Genomic DNA, 13,324 nt, shown 5'->3' with positions numbered 1-13,324 from the left:
TGTCATCTCTTACCCTTACACATGACTGGGGATGCATGGTGATTAGATCAGGCCCTTTCCGCAAGAAGATGAACATGGCTAGCCTGGCTGGTGTATAATTAGGTCTACTCTGTGAGTGTTGCCCCAGAAGCTAAAGCAATTCTCTTCCACCCATGAGTTTAGGCTTATTTGACCTTCTTATGACAAGAGTTTTCAAAGGTGGCCGTAGATCAGCACATCTGGTACCCAAAGGCCACCTCCATATAAAACTGTGGAGCCCCTAACATATGTAGGACATCGATGGCTGGTCCAATTGTTTGTGTAGATCTGATGTCACAGAGCGGTCCAATGTGTTGCTTCACTTCCCTGAGGAAGTAATAGATGAAGGCCCAGTAAGAGGCAGAGAAAGTTGAATACACATTTCCTCATGATCTTCTTTATTAAGTAATATACCATGTAATTCAATAAATTTAGTCCAAGACTGTCTCTCTTTTGTAAAATCCTCAACCTGATTGTTACAACCAGATAACCTTTTCCCCCTGGACTCAAGATACGATTTTTTTCCAAGTTGTGGTGAGGGTTGTAGACCTCTGATTTCATTAGTGCAAGGAGTTTCTAGTGAGAAATTCCTCCCACCAATGCAGATTGGTAGCTACTGTGAAACTCACAGTATATCTGGATCACTAAGAGATTAGTTGACTTATCCAAGTATGACACATACCCAATATGTCTTAGAGATGGGATTTGAACTCAGGACTTCCTGACTCTTAGGTTATTATGCCGTTCTGCCTCTGAAGACATTGATATACATTTAAAATTTTCACTTATGTCTATATTCTTTGTCTATTAGCTAAATGGACTTAAGAAAACCTTAACTATTACATGGAAGTATTAATTTTGTTCTGGGTATCGTTAAAATAGACTAACCACTGGGCATTTTAAATCTTCATGTTATTCAAGTCCTTAGTGAATATAATTTTTTTCTGATTGCCCTGATTACTTTATGTATTTAATCTTAAATGCTTGTAATTAAAGCTCAGATGAAATATTTTATGTTTCGCAATTATGTTCCTTTGCAGGTAGGAAATAAAATCAATTCTTACCATCACATCAAGAAAAAAAGATCTGGGTTCAAGTTCTAACTGGCACTAAGTAGCCATACAATCCTGGGGCAAAGTGGAACTCTGTTTCCCTATCTGTAAAATAAGGGGATCAGACATCTATCAAACTTTCTGAGCAATGCTAAATTGTATGATTAGAGTTACATGCTTTCTTTTAATAGACTATAAATTCCTCAAGTGAATGAATTGTTTTTCATTTTTTGTCATTGAATCCCAGAGCCTAGACTAGTGCTAGGCATGTAGTAAGTGCTTAATAAATGCTTATTGATTGATTGATTATTCACTCTGTATCGTGGGCCATCTCTGACTGCTGGACCCAGATGGCTCTGGAGGAGAAAGTGAGGTTGGTGCCCTTGCATAGCCCTCCTTCCCTCCCTCAAATAAAAGCCAATTGCAAGTCATGGCATCATCTCCTCTTTGGGAACAAAAGACAAACATAATCATAATAATAATAATAATAATAATAATAATAGAATATAATAAAAATGATATTTTATACAACTATTCATTTAATGTCCCACACCATCTCATTTCATAAGATCAAAGGATTGAGAGGTAGAAGAGTGATCATCTAGCAAAATCTCCTTATTTTACAGAAAAGGAAACGGACGCCCAGAAAATGTAAATGACTTGTCTAAGGTCACCCAGGTAGAAAGTTTCCAAAACCAGATTGAAGTCCTGTTCTTCTGACTCCAACTTCAGTAGCCTTCTTTCTAGGATACCATGGCATTTTAGAAAACAAAGAAAAAGAAAAAAAATAGCATCTGTTATTATGTGTTTATCTGGGCCTTCGTCCAAACAGTTATCCAGCAGCAATGAGATCCCTAAACCTAATCCCTCCTCTGAACAGAGGGATGATGATATAGGGCTTTCTGAGCAAATTGTACTGGCTTTGTGAAACTCTTAACACCCAGGGAATTTTTAGGCATTAGGAAAGGAAATTCATTTTTCTTCCTTTGGTCTTTGGTGACTGTCCCAACTTGGCCCCAGGCTCAATAGGTACTTGGTCAGGGATTGAGCAAAGGGATATGGCAATGTAGACCCTCGATTAGGGAAATCAGCCTGAGGGCTGGGAGATTTTTCTAGTGTGAAATTTGGAATGTAGTGTTGCACTTCTCCTGGCAGGAGTCTATGCTAGAGGACTAGCCACAGTCTGGGGAGGTTCTTGGCTATAGGGGAGGTTCTTGGCTATGGTCAGGAGTAATCTTTTAACACCTAGTTAAAGGAAGAGACTAGGACATCTGGAGACAAATGATATAACATGCCTCCCTCCTTCACTCCCATATGTCTATTAAGATATTTAAACTTCTAACCCTGAAAGGTCGTAGTGTCATTTGACTTAGTTTACTAAGAGAAATAAATATAGTAATAAAAAAGGATCACTTTAGCAAAAACAAAAGCAACTCTTTGTCTTTGATTTTTAAAGTAGATTTCTTACTCTGAGCATAGCTGGTTATGAGTACACTGCACTTAGAATCAGGAGAACCTTCATCAAATCCCCCTTGGGTTCATTCAATATGTGACCAGCTTTGGCTGGAAGGAATTAAACTTGTCTGAACTTAGTTTTCTCATCTACAAAATGAGATACTAATATTTGCAACAGCTCCCTTCCAGGAGTTGTTTCCAGGGAGGACTTTGTGAGCTCTAAGAGTCTAGAAAAATAGGCACTATCTTTATTAATTGCTTGGGCTTTTCTTTGATAAACTTAATTAATTGATGAATTAAAAGGGGTTTTATAATAGGAAGAGAAGGTGGCAAGAGCAAGGGATGATAGAGACACTGAGGAAGGCCTTGAGCACATTGGGTAGACCCTTTGGGATGAGCATTGAGAGGATATGGACAAGAGTGGCATCAGATGATAGACAGGAGACCTGCATCATTGGAGAGAACTCCTGTGATGAGATTATAGGTGCAGTGTGGTATTACAACATTATATTTTTTTAAACCTAGATACCATTTATTACTCTATGCAGGAGGGGCTGGTTGGTCACTTGGAGTCTTTGAGCTGGGCAGGGCTCAGTATTGGTAGTGGTCAGGTTTGAAGGGGCCATCTGTGGGAAGGCCCAGGTACTTGGACTGTTTTTCCATCAGCTTTGTTAGCTTCACATTCAGTTTGCCAAGGTGGACCTCAGCCACAGCTTCATCCAACTTCTTGGGGGGGAAGTGCACTCCCACAGGGTACTTGTCCGGGTGGGTCCACAGCTCAATCTGGGCCAACACCTGGTTGCTGAAGGAATTACTCATGACAAAACTGGGATGGCCCATAGCACAGCCCAGGTTGACTAGATGGCCTTCTGCCAGCAGGATGATCCATCACCCATTCTTCAGCTTATAGCAGTCCACCTGAGGCTTCACGTTCACCTTCTCCACAGAATTCTGATTCAGCCACTTGACATCTATTTCCATGTCAAAGTGGCCTATGTTACACACTATAGCGTCGTCCTTCATCTGCTCAAAGTGCTTGCCCAAGATGATGTCTATGCATCCCGTGGTGGTAACAAAGATGTTTCCCTCTTTGCAGGCCTCATCCATGGTGGTCACCTCATAACCCTCCATAGAGGCCTGCAGTGCATTGATAGGGTCTATCTCGGTGATGATGACCCAGGCACCAAAGCCCCGAAGAGCCTGAGCACAGCCCTTGCCCACATCACCATAGCCTGCCACTACAGCCACCTTGCCTGCAATCATCACATCTGTGGCTCGTTTGATGCCATCGATGAGGGACTCCCAGCAGCCATATAGGTTGTCAAATTTGCTCTTGGTAACAGCATCGCTCACATTGATGGCTGCCACTTTCAGAACTCCATTGGCCTTCATCTTGTACAGATTGTGGACGCCTGTGGTGGTTTCCTCTGAGATGCCTCCGATGCCCTTCAGGAGCTCGGGGTATTTGGTACGAACAAGGTTGGTGAGGTCCCCACCATCATCCAGGATCATGTTGAGGGGCTGCCCATCCTTGAAACAGAGGGTCTGCTCGATACACCAGAGATATTCCTCATCGCTCTCCCCCTTCCAAGCATACACAGGAATTCCAGTTTTGGCAATGGCAGCTGCTGCGTGGTACTAGGTGGAGAAAATGTTGTAACTGGACCACTGTCCCTTGGCTCCCAGGGCCACCAGTGTCTCAATAAGAACAACTGTTTCCACGGTCCTGTGGAGGCAGCCAGCAATCTGGGCACCCTTCAGTGGTTTGGAGGCTGAGTACATCTCTTGCAGTTTCATCAGGCCAGGCATCTCGTTCTCTGCTATGTCCAGGCCCTTTCATCCCCAGGCAGCCAGGCTGATGTCAGTGAGTTTGTGGGGCAGTTTGTCAGACATGTTGTGGCCTTCTCTGCAGTTACTTAATGACTTAGCAGAGACCACCATGCAGAGGCTTCAGGGCTGGGGGCAATGGGGCCACAAGAAGGCCGAGGTGGGCAGCAGGAGGGGCACAGCATTATTTTTAAATTATATTTGCTTAGTGTCTGAATTCTTAGGATGCCATACAAATGCCTTTTGTGGGTTGGTTGGTAGACTGCAGCCCACTTTTCAAGGCTTACTGCATTTGAGTGCATTTCATGCACTTGGTGGTTCAGCTCAACTCAGACCTGCTGTTTCCCATGCACAAGTCATTTCTCATCACCATGCCTTTGCAAGACTGTTCCTCATTCTCGGAATGCTCTTCTTACCTCCACCTCTTCAAATTCCTAGCTTCTTTTGCAACATGGCACCATCACTATGTCCTGCTTGAAAATTCCTGATACTCCTAGCTGTTGGGATCCCAACAATTAACCCCCAAGAATTACTTTTCTTGAAGCACTGAGATATTAAGTGACTTGCCCAGGGTCACTCAGCTATAGTTGTACATGAAAGGGGAGAAGCCCTAACCCATGCTTTCTGAGCCCCTAGGCCACCTCCCTATCAATCATACCACACTGCCTCTCAATAGTAATAATTATATAACACTTTAGGGTTGATAAAATGAATGCCCTGACAACAGTACCATGATAAAGGGAATGCCATTAATACTAGTGCCATTTTATAGATGAAGGAACCTTGACTTATGTCTAAGGTCCTATCTTGCAGCTATTTTTCATCCTTCGTTCTCAAAGAGGACCCATGACATCAGGAGGCTGATGTCTTGATTTGCAAGTGAATTGGATTTGAGTGAGGCAGAGCTGTGCAAAGTCATCAACCTCACTCTCTCCTCCAGAGTAATCAGAGTCCAGTGGCAAGACATAAGTCAGGATGACTGGTAATGGCCAAAGATGCAGTGGGAGACCTTGGCTTTTTTCTATCTTGTAGCTAGTTAAATGTCAGACCCAGGATTTGGACTACTACAACTTGTTAGGGTGCTTTGATTACATGTAGATTATAGCCTTTTCCAAGGTAGGTCAGGATGTTGGAAGTGTTCCAATTCAATGAGAATACTAGGATTAGCAAGCATTCAGTGCATGCCTGTTGAATGAATGGGCCATAACAGACACTATGCCCTGCTGCATTCCTTTCAATACTGTAAAAACCAAGATCCCTTGGAATGTGACATTCCCACCCAATGGAGTTTGGGGGCTCCAAGGCTGGCTCTCTAACCACTCTAGACATTGCCTTTCTAATAATAAAATACTTTATACCGCTATGAACTTTAATGGTTATAAAACACTTCACAAACACTTTGCATTTTGGACCAGTAAAGGGAGAATGGGTTGGATATGGAGGCAAGGGAGATAGATTAAAATCCTGGTGCTGCCCATTCCTAGCAGTATGGTGCTGGACAAGTCAGGTAATCTCTCTGAAATTCAACGTTTTCATCTCTAAGATGAGGGGATTGGATTAGATGACCTCTAAAATCCTTCCTGTCTCTAAGGCTATGATTCTATAAGTCAGGTAGTGCGTTAGTCACAATTTACAGATGAGAAACTGAGAAATTATTTGCCCATAGTCACACAGGTAATAATTGTGCCAGATTATTGTTGTTCAGTTGTTTTCCAGTCATGTCCAAGTCACCATGACCCCATTTGGGGTTTTCTTGGCAAACATACTGGAGTGGTTTGCCATTTCCTTCTCTGTCTCATTTTACAGATGAGGAAACTGAGGCAAACAGAGTTAAGTGATTTGCCTAAGGTCATATAACTTTTAAGTATTTGAACTCAGGAAGATGTGTCTTTCTGATGCTAGGCCTGGAATTCTAGCCACTGAACTACATAGCTGACAGAATTCAAATCCTAAATTTATTATTGCTTCTACCACCCAACTAAACATTAGTTTTCTTTCACAGCCATGTCAGCGATCTCTGTGCAGTTTCCATGTAGAAAGTTGGAACCATGGAGTGTATCACCCCATGGAAGTAAATCAAGGTTGTTTGCTTAACCTGATGCTGTTCTATGAATCAGCTTGAAGGGACTGGGGATTTTGCACCCCAGGTGGGAAAGAGAGCTGTCTTGAAGTATCTGAAGAGTTGTCATGTGGAAAAGAGATTAAACTTTTTTCTGCTTGGCCCCTGAGGCAAGAATTATGAGGTGCAAGTGGAAGGCACAGAGAGGCAAGCTTAGAATTTGTCAAGAAAAGCTTCCTAGCAACGAGAACTCCCTGAAAGCAGGATGTGCTGCCTGGGAGGTAGCAGGTTCCCTTTTACTTGGATTCTTGAAGCCAATATTGGATAAGCACTTGTCAGGTATGCTGTAGAAGGAATTTGTGGTCAGGTATGAGTTGAACTAGGCAATACCCCAGGATCCCTCCAACTCAGATCCTAGGCACCAAGGTAGCACAATAGGTAGAATGTTAGACTTGGGTCAGGAAGACCTGATTTGGAATCTTACCTCAGATATTTTCTAGTTGTGTGGCTCTGAGCAAGTCACTTACCCTCTCTTGCCTCAGTTTCCTCATCTGCAAATTAAGAATAATCATAGTATCTACCCCGCCCCCTCCCGGGTTGTTGTGAGGACAAAATGAGATAATGCGTATAAAATACTTTGCAAATCTTGAAGTGCTAAATAAATGTTAGCTATTATTACTCTGAGATTCTGCATGAGATGCATTTTCTGAATGATTTTATTTCTGGATTGGAGGCAAACACCATTCTGGAGGTTGTCAACATTCCAGCATCATGCATCTGTTGTATTTATGATAGAAACAAGAGAGAAAAGAGTGTTTAGTCATCTGCGGCTTCCATTTGGTGTTAAACACATGCTGTTCTCTAGCGAAGGACTGGGCCAATCCTTTTTTTTTTTTTTAACATTTCAGCGTAGAGAGCTGTCATTCCTAAAGGCAGATATTTAAAGGGGCAAGTCCCAAGCAGCTAATTCTGGGGATACACACAGTGAATGCTTTTGATGCTCAGTTATCAAATTATCGATTATGAGAAATCCTGATTACCGCTGACATTTGCTTCTCATTGGGCATGCCATCTTCCATCTCTTCCACAGTAACCATAGCTGACTTCTTTTGTAAGTTCAAAAGAGTATAAGTAAGTTTGCAAAAGTTGTAAATGTTTCTTAGGAAAAAAATCCTACGTAATTTTTAGAACATGGAGGGCTCCAGTGTGTCCCAAACAAGTGGATTGGATGGATGTCTGTTGACTAAACAGACATCCGACCAGTGTAATTCCCAAGCCCAGGGGGTTGGAATTTTATTTAGGTGTTATGGAAATAGCTCTGGACTCGGAGCCAGAAAGCCTAGGCTCAAATGCTGCTTCTGCTAATGACTCCCTCTGTGACATGGGGCAAGGCTCTTCTCTTTGAGACTCTTTTTCCTCATTAGTAAAATGAAGCAGGGAGGAAGCATGATGTAGGAGAAGGATCATGATTCTGGAGTCAGAGGTCTTGGGTTCAAATCCCACGTCCAGAGCTTACTATCTGTGTGGCAGTGTGGTACAGTGGAAAGGGCATTCTCTCTCTCTCTCTCTCTCTCTCTCTCTCTCTCGCTCTCGCTCTTGCTCTCGCTCTTGCTCTCTCTCTCTCTCTCTCTCTCTCTCTCTCTCTCTCTCTCTCTCTCTCTCTCTCTCTCTCTCTCTCTCTGGAATAAGAAGGCCTTGGTTCAAATCTTAGCTCTGATGCTTATCGCTTAAGTGACCTTGTGTGAGGCTATTTACACTCAAGTAGCTAGGTGGAGCAGGAGATAGAGCCAGGGCCTGGAGTCAAGAAGACTTGTCTTCCTCTGTTCAAATCTGGCTTCAGCCTCTGTTCAAATCTGGCTTCAGACATTTACTACCTGGGTGACCCTGGGCAAATCTCTTAACCCTGTTTGCCTCAGCTTCCTCATCTGCAAAATAAGCTGGGGAAGGCAATGGTAAACCACTCCAGTATTTCTACCAAGAAAACCCAAATGGGGTCATAAAGAACCTGACATGAGTGAAAACAACTGAACAACAAAACAGGGCCTCAGTTTCCTTATTCATAAAATGAGGGGGTTATATGAGATGTTGCCTGTGGTTCCCTCCAACTCCCCATCTCTGCTCCTGTGACCTCTAAGATTTATCTCTGTCCTCATCTATCTTCCCTTTATTATTCTTTCCATAATGCATCTGAAGGTGAATGGGAACCAAGTGGTCCCAGACTCACAAGGACGTCGGGGAAACATATAGGAAGAAATTGCAAGAGGCAAGCTATTTATTGATCAAAGTTGCTCTGGCCCCCATAGATGATAATTAAGCCACATTTCAGTGCCTTTCCACCTCATGGATACTTAGAGCCTCTTGTCAGATCCCCTGGCTAGAATATATGAAATGGTGTATAAATGCAACGGAAAGCTAAAGAAAAGGAACCTTGTTGAACTCACCCAATCTTTTACTGTCTGAAGCAATACACAGTAGTGTATTGTGCGGTCAGCTACGACCTTGATTCAAATCCAGTCAGACACCTTAGGCTGTGTGGCTCTGTTCAAGGCACTTATACGCTCTGAGCTTTATTTTCCCACCTGTAAAATGGGGTAGTCCTAGCAGTAATCTCACAGGGTTATTGTGAGGTTCAAATATGATGATCTGTGTAAGAGGGAGAGAGCATTGCTCCCCATAAGTGCTTTGCAAACCTTAAAACCTTGTAGAAATTTCAGCTATCATCATCATTACCATCATCATCATCATTATCATCCTCATCTCATTCTGCTCATCTTTTCTGATGGAAATGATCCTGAGACAAATCAGCGTCTAGCTAGGATTCTTTTGTATGTAAATTTGTCCTGACTTACACAAGGGGATGCTTTTTGTAGCTCAATAAAGAGATTAGGGTGTAAGCTCATCTTCTGGAGGCCCCCTAAAAGTATCCTCAATGCATCTTCAATCACCAACAAGGCAGTAAGGAGGATTGTCCTCTTTCCACATGGCTTTGACCTCCTGTGCTAAGTCTCTATTTGTTGAAAGCTTTTGGTTGCATGGAGCTTAAAGACTGGGTGTATTTGATATGGCAACATCTATTGGAAAGCACTGTACTGGATTTGTTATGAACCAGTGTTCTATCAGAATGATTTCAGGCAGCAGTTTGGTCTATGATAATAGTCTGGTTCCTCTACTGTTTATTGGTGGAGCTCTCCAGGGTATTTGAAGGTCTGTATTTTGTTGTAGGGATTTGTTGTTTGTTAGTCCATGAAAGGGAGTGAGCTGCTGATTTATTACTTTTTGGTTAATTTTATTTACTTCATTTTTAGTTTATTAAATAAAACTGGTATTTCCATAGCAGAGTAGAATTTTTAAAAAAGGTGATTACACATGAAACTGCAAATCTATTACAGATAACTTGACATTCCTTTTAAATACATAATAAAATTATTATGCAACTTTCTCCTCCCCTTGCTTTTTTTCTTCCTTTCCTCCCCACCCTAGAGATGGCAGCCATTAGACACAAATGGGTAAGTGTGTGTATGTATGTGTATATGTATGTGTATATATATATATATATATACACACACATATACATATATACACATATATACATATATATGTATATGTATATGTAAATCATTCTATACATACTCCTATTTTTTCAGTTCTTTCTCTGAATGCTGATAGTGTCTTACTTCTTAAGCCCTTTGTAGCTGATTTGGGTAGTTATTATAGTCAAAATGACTTAGTCGCTCAAAATTGTTCTTAAAACAACATTGCTGTTACTATATACAATGATCTCTTGGTTCTCTTCATTTTGCTCTTTGTTATTTTGTGTAAGTCTATCCATGTTTTTCTAAAATAAAAGAACACATTTCTCATAGCATAATAGCATTATATCACAATCATATACCACAACTTGTTCAGGCATTCCCCAATTGAAAGGCATCCCTCCAATTTCCAGTTCTTTGCCACCACAAAGAGAGCTGCTATAAACATTTTTCTAAATTTTTTGAAAAAATTTAGGCAATTGGGGTTAAGTGACTTGCCAAGGGTCACACAGCTAGTAAGTCAAATATTTGGTCTGAGGCCAGATTTGAACTCAGGTCCCCCTGACTTCAGGGCTGGTGCTCTATCCTCTGCACCACCTAGCTGCCCCACCTATAAACATTTCAGAACATAAGTGCTTTTCTTTTTTTCCCTACTCATCTTTGGAAATAGACCTAGTAGTGGTATTTCTGGGTCCTTTGACCCAGTATGGACAGTTTATTAACTCTTTGTGCATAATTCGAGATTGCTCTCCAAAATGGTTGATTCAATTCACTGTTCCACCAGCAGTGAATTAGTGTCCCAATTTTCCCACATCCCCTCCAAAATTTGTCACTTTCCCCTTCAATCATTTTAGACAGTATGATAGGTGTGAAATTATATCTCAAGGTTATTTAAATTTGCATTTCTCTAATAATAATTTAGAGCATTTTTTCATTTGACTATAAATTGTTTTGATTTCTTCAGAAAACTGCCTGTTCATATCCTTTGACCATTTATCAATTGGGGAATGACTCATATTCTTACAGATTTGACAACATTCTTATTTATTATTGTTAATGGTAAAAATATAGTTCCTAACACTAGTTATGTGGTAGATAGTTGCACATAGAATATTTTTTACATATAAACTCTCAATGAACTCTGGAGGAAGAGAAAATACATTTTTTTAAAAATGGACAGCCTTTTTATTTTTTTAAGGTTTTCAGGTTCCCTCCCTCCCCCACCTTTCTTCTGACTGGCACACTAGTCTGCATTAAATTCAGTCATGTTCTTCTCCTTGGTGGTTTCTCTAGCATTCTTGGTATTCACCTTCCATGCATTTCAACTACCTGATATACATTAATGGCCCAGAATGCATACCTCAGGGTCTCTTCATGCTATTATTATATGATATCTCAGTTTTCCATTGGAATTTGAAGAAATCTGTTTTTTTTTCTTTTATTGACCTTATCCCACTACTACAGAGTGGGAGTGTGGGTTATTAGGGTCCTTTCAAAGCTAAGTTTAAATCATTTTCTATAAGAAGTCTTCCCTATTTCTTCAGATGTTAGTGCTTATTTCAGCATTAGGACATTTCTATTCTCTCTCTCCCTCTCTCACCTCTCCCCCTTCTCTCTCCCTCTGTCTCCCTCTCTCTCTCTCTCTCTCTCTCTCTCTCTCTCTCTCTCTCTCTCTCTCTCTCTCTCTCTCTCTCTCCTCTCTCTCCCTCTCTCCTCCCCTCCCCTCCTCCTCTCCTCCCTCTCCTCCCTCCCCTTCCTCCCCTCTCTCCCTCTCCTCTCCTCCTCTCCTCTCCTCTCCTCTTCCTCTCCTCTCCTTCTCCTCTCCTCTTCTCCTCTCCTCTCTCTCCTCTCCTCTCCTCTCCTCTCCTCTCCTCTCCTCTCCTCTCCTCTCCTCTCCTCTCCTCTCCTCTCCTCTCCTCTCTGAGGGATCTAGGGATGTGTCAAAGACCACACAGCCAGTATGTATCAGAGGCAAAGCTTGAACCCCAGTGTCCCAGCCTGAAGTTGCCTCTAACCACTCTACCATGCTGCCTCTCTCCTGATACAAAGTAAGCACTGAATAAAAGCTTGTGGAATGTGGTGCAGTGGAAGGAGCTCTGGCTCTGGAGTCAGAGAACCTGGGTTCAAATCTTGTCTCTCCCACTACCTGTGTGGCCTTGGACAAGTCACTCAACTTCTCAGGCTTCAGGTTCTTCTTCTGCAAAGATGTGAAGGTCGGGCCAGGTCATCTCTGAGGCCCTTCCACTTCTCAATCTATGATCATCTGTAACAGCATTAAAATTGCCTCTATCTCTCCTGGCCTGTTGGTTGTAAAATCAGATATTTTCTGAAGACTTTCTTTCCTCTTCCATTGCAGCCTTTCCACCTTGCATGCTACTGTTCAGTTAGGGCCAAATACTCCACCTTCTAATTTCTGCTTGGGGAAAAACAGTCAAATTAGCAGGTGTTTGTTTGCTGATGTGATGGGAAGCTGCCCAGTGGCTACTGAGCCAGCTAACAGGCATATCTTGGCCAAGGAAAGACTGAGGACAGCAGCCAAGAAAACAAGGAGTCCAAATAAAAAGAACCATGGGATTTGGGGCTGAATAGCTTAGTCTTGAGAAAACAAAATCACAGCCTGGAGGACGCTTCTCTTTCCACACATCCTCCTCTCTCTCCTTCCCTGGGTTCCTTCTCCCTTTGCTTACATTACAAATGTAATGAATGAGAGTTGCCAAAAACCACAATTATTTACCTGGAGGAGTTTAGCAAATGATTTGCATGGGGTTTTGGTTTGTTGATAGGGTATCTGTTGAGTTATTTCACTTGATTAGAAATGTAGCTTACATGCATCATTGGCATTATTGGAGGACATAGACAAGTGTCTCAATGACAGAGGCATTAATACCTTGCAATTGTGATCTATACCTTTGGAGAACCATACCCATACCTATAAAGAAAAGATCCATTGACTTATTGAAGTCCTAGCACATGGTAGATATAGATGATTCCCAGGTCTATGTAGCTAGCAATTCTTGATTTCTTATTAATATTGACATTTTATATTTTTGTAAATATATACCTCTTTCATTTAAGTTGTTACCTTTATTGTCATATAGTTTGGCAAAATAGGTTCTAATGATTTTTATTCATTCAAAGAACTGAATCCTGGAGAATTGATGGGTCAAAGAACGAATCATAGACCAATAGATAACTTCATTAAAGCAAATGACACTAATGAGAGGATATAACAAAATTTGTGGCATGCAGCCAAAGCAGTCCTCATGGAAGACGTGTATGTCACTGAGCTCTTTTATAAACTGATCACCATGTTGGCAATCAGCCAAAATAAATAAAAAACCCTAAAACCTCAAAGTGGTAAAATCAAACACTTCAATTAAACA

The 13,324-nt window shown here is 41.6% G+C and overlaps 1 protein-coding gene and 1 pseudogene across 3 annotated transcripts in view; one reads left to right on the top strand and one right to left on the bottom strand.

Moving 5' to 3' along the window:
- CTNNA3 (catenin alpha 3) overlaps positions 1-13,324 on the top strand; it is a 1,889,266-nt gene that overhangs the window by 401,938 nt on the left and 1,474,004 nt on the right. The gene's annotated exons all lie outside the window — the stretch shown is intronic.
- On the bottom strand, positions 3,117-4,418 carry LOC110216384 (adenosylhomocysteinase pseudogene; annotated as a pseudogene).

The sequence above is a fragment of the Phascolarctos cinereus genome, unplaced genomic scaffold (genome assembly GCF_003287225.1).
Source record: "Phascolarctos cinereus isolate Bilbo 61053 unplaced genomic scaffold, phaCin_HiC Scaffold_3;HRSCAF=262, whole genome shotgun sequence".
Classification (NCBI taxonomy): domain Eukaryota; kingdom Metazoa; phylum Chordata; class Mammalia; order Diprotodontia; family Phascolarctidae; genus Phascolarctos; species Phascolarctos cinereus.
This window is presented reverse-complemented; position numbering and strand designations above follow the sequence as displayed.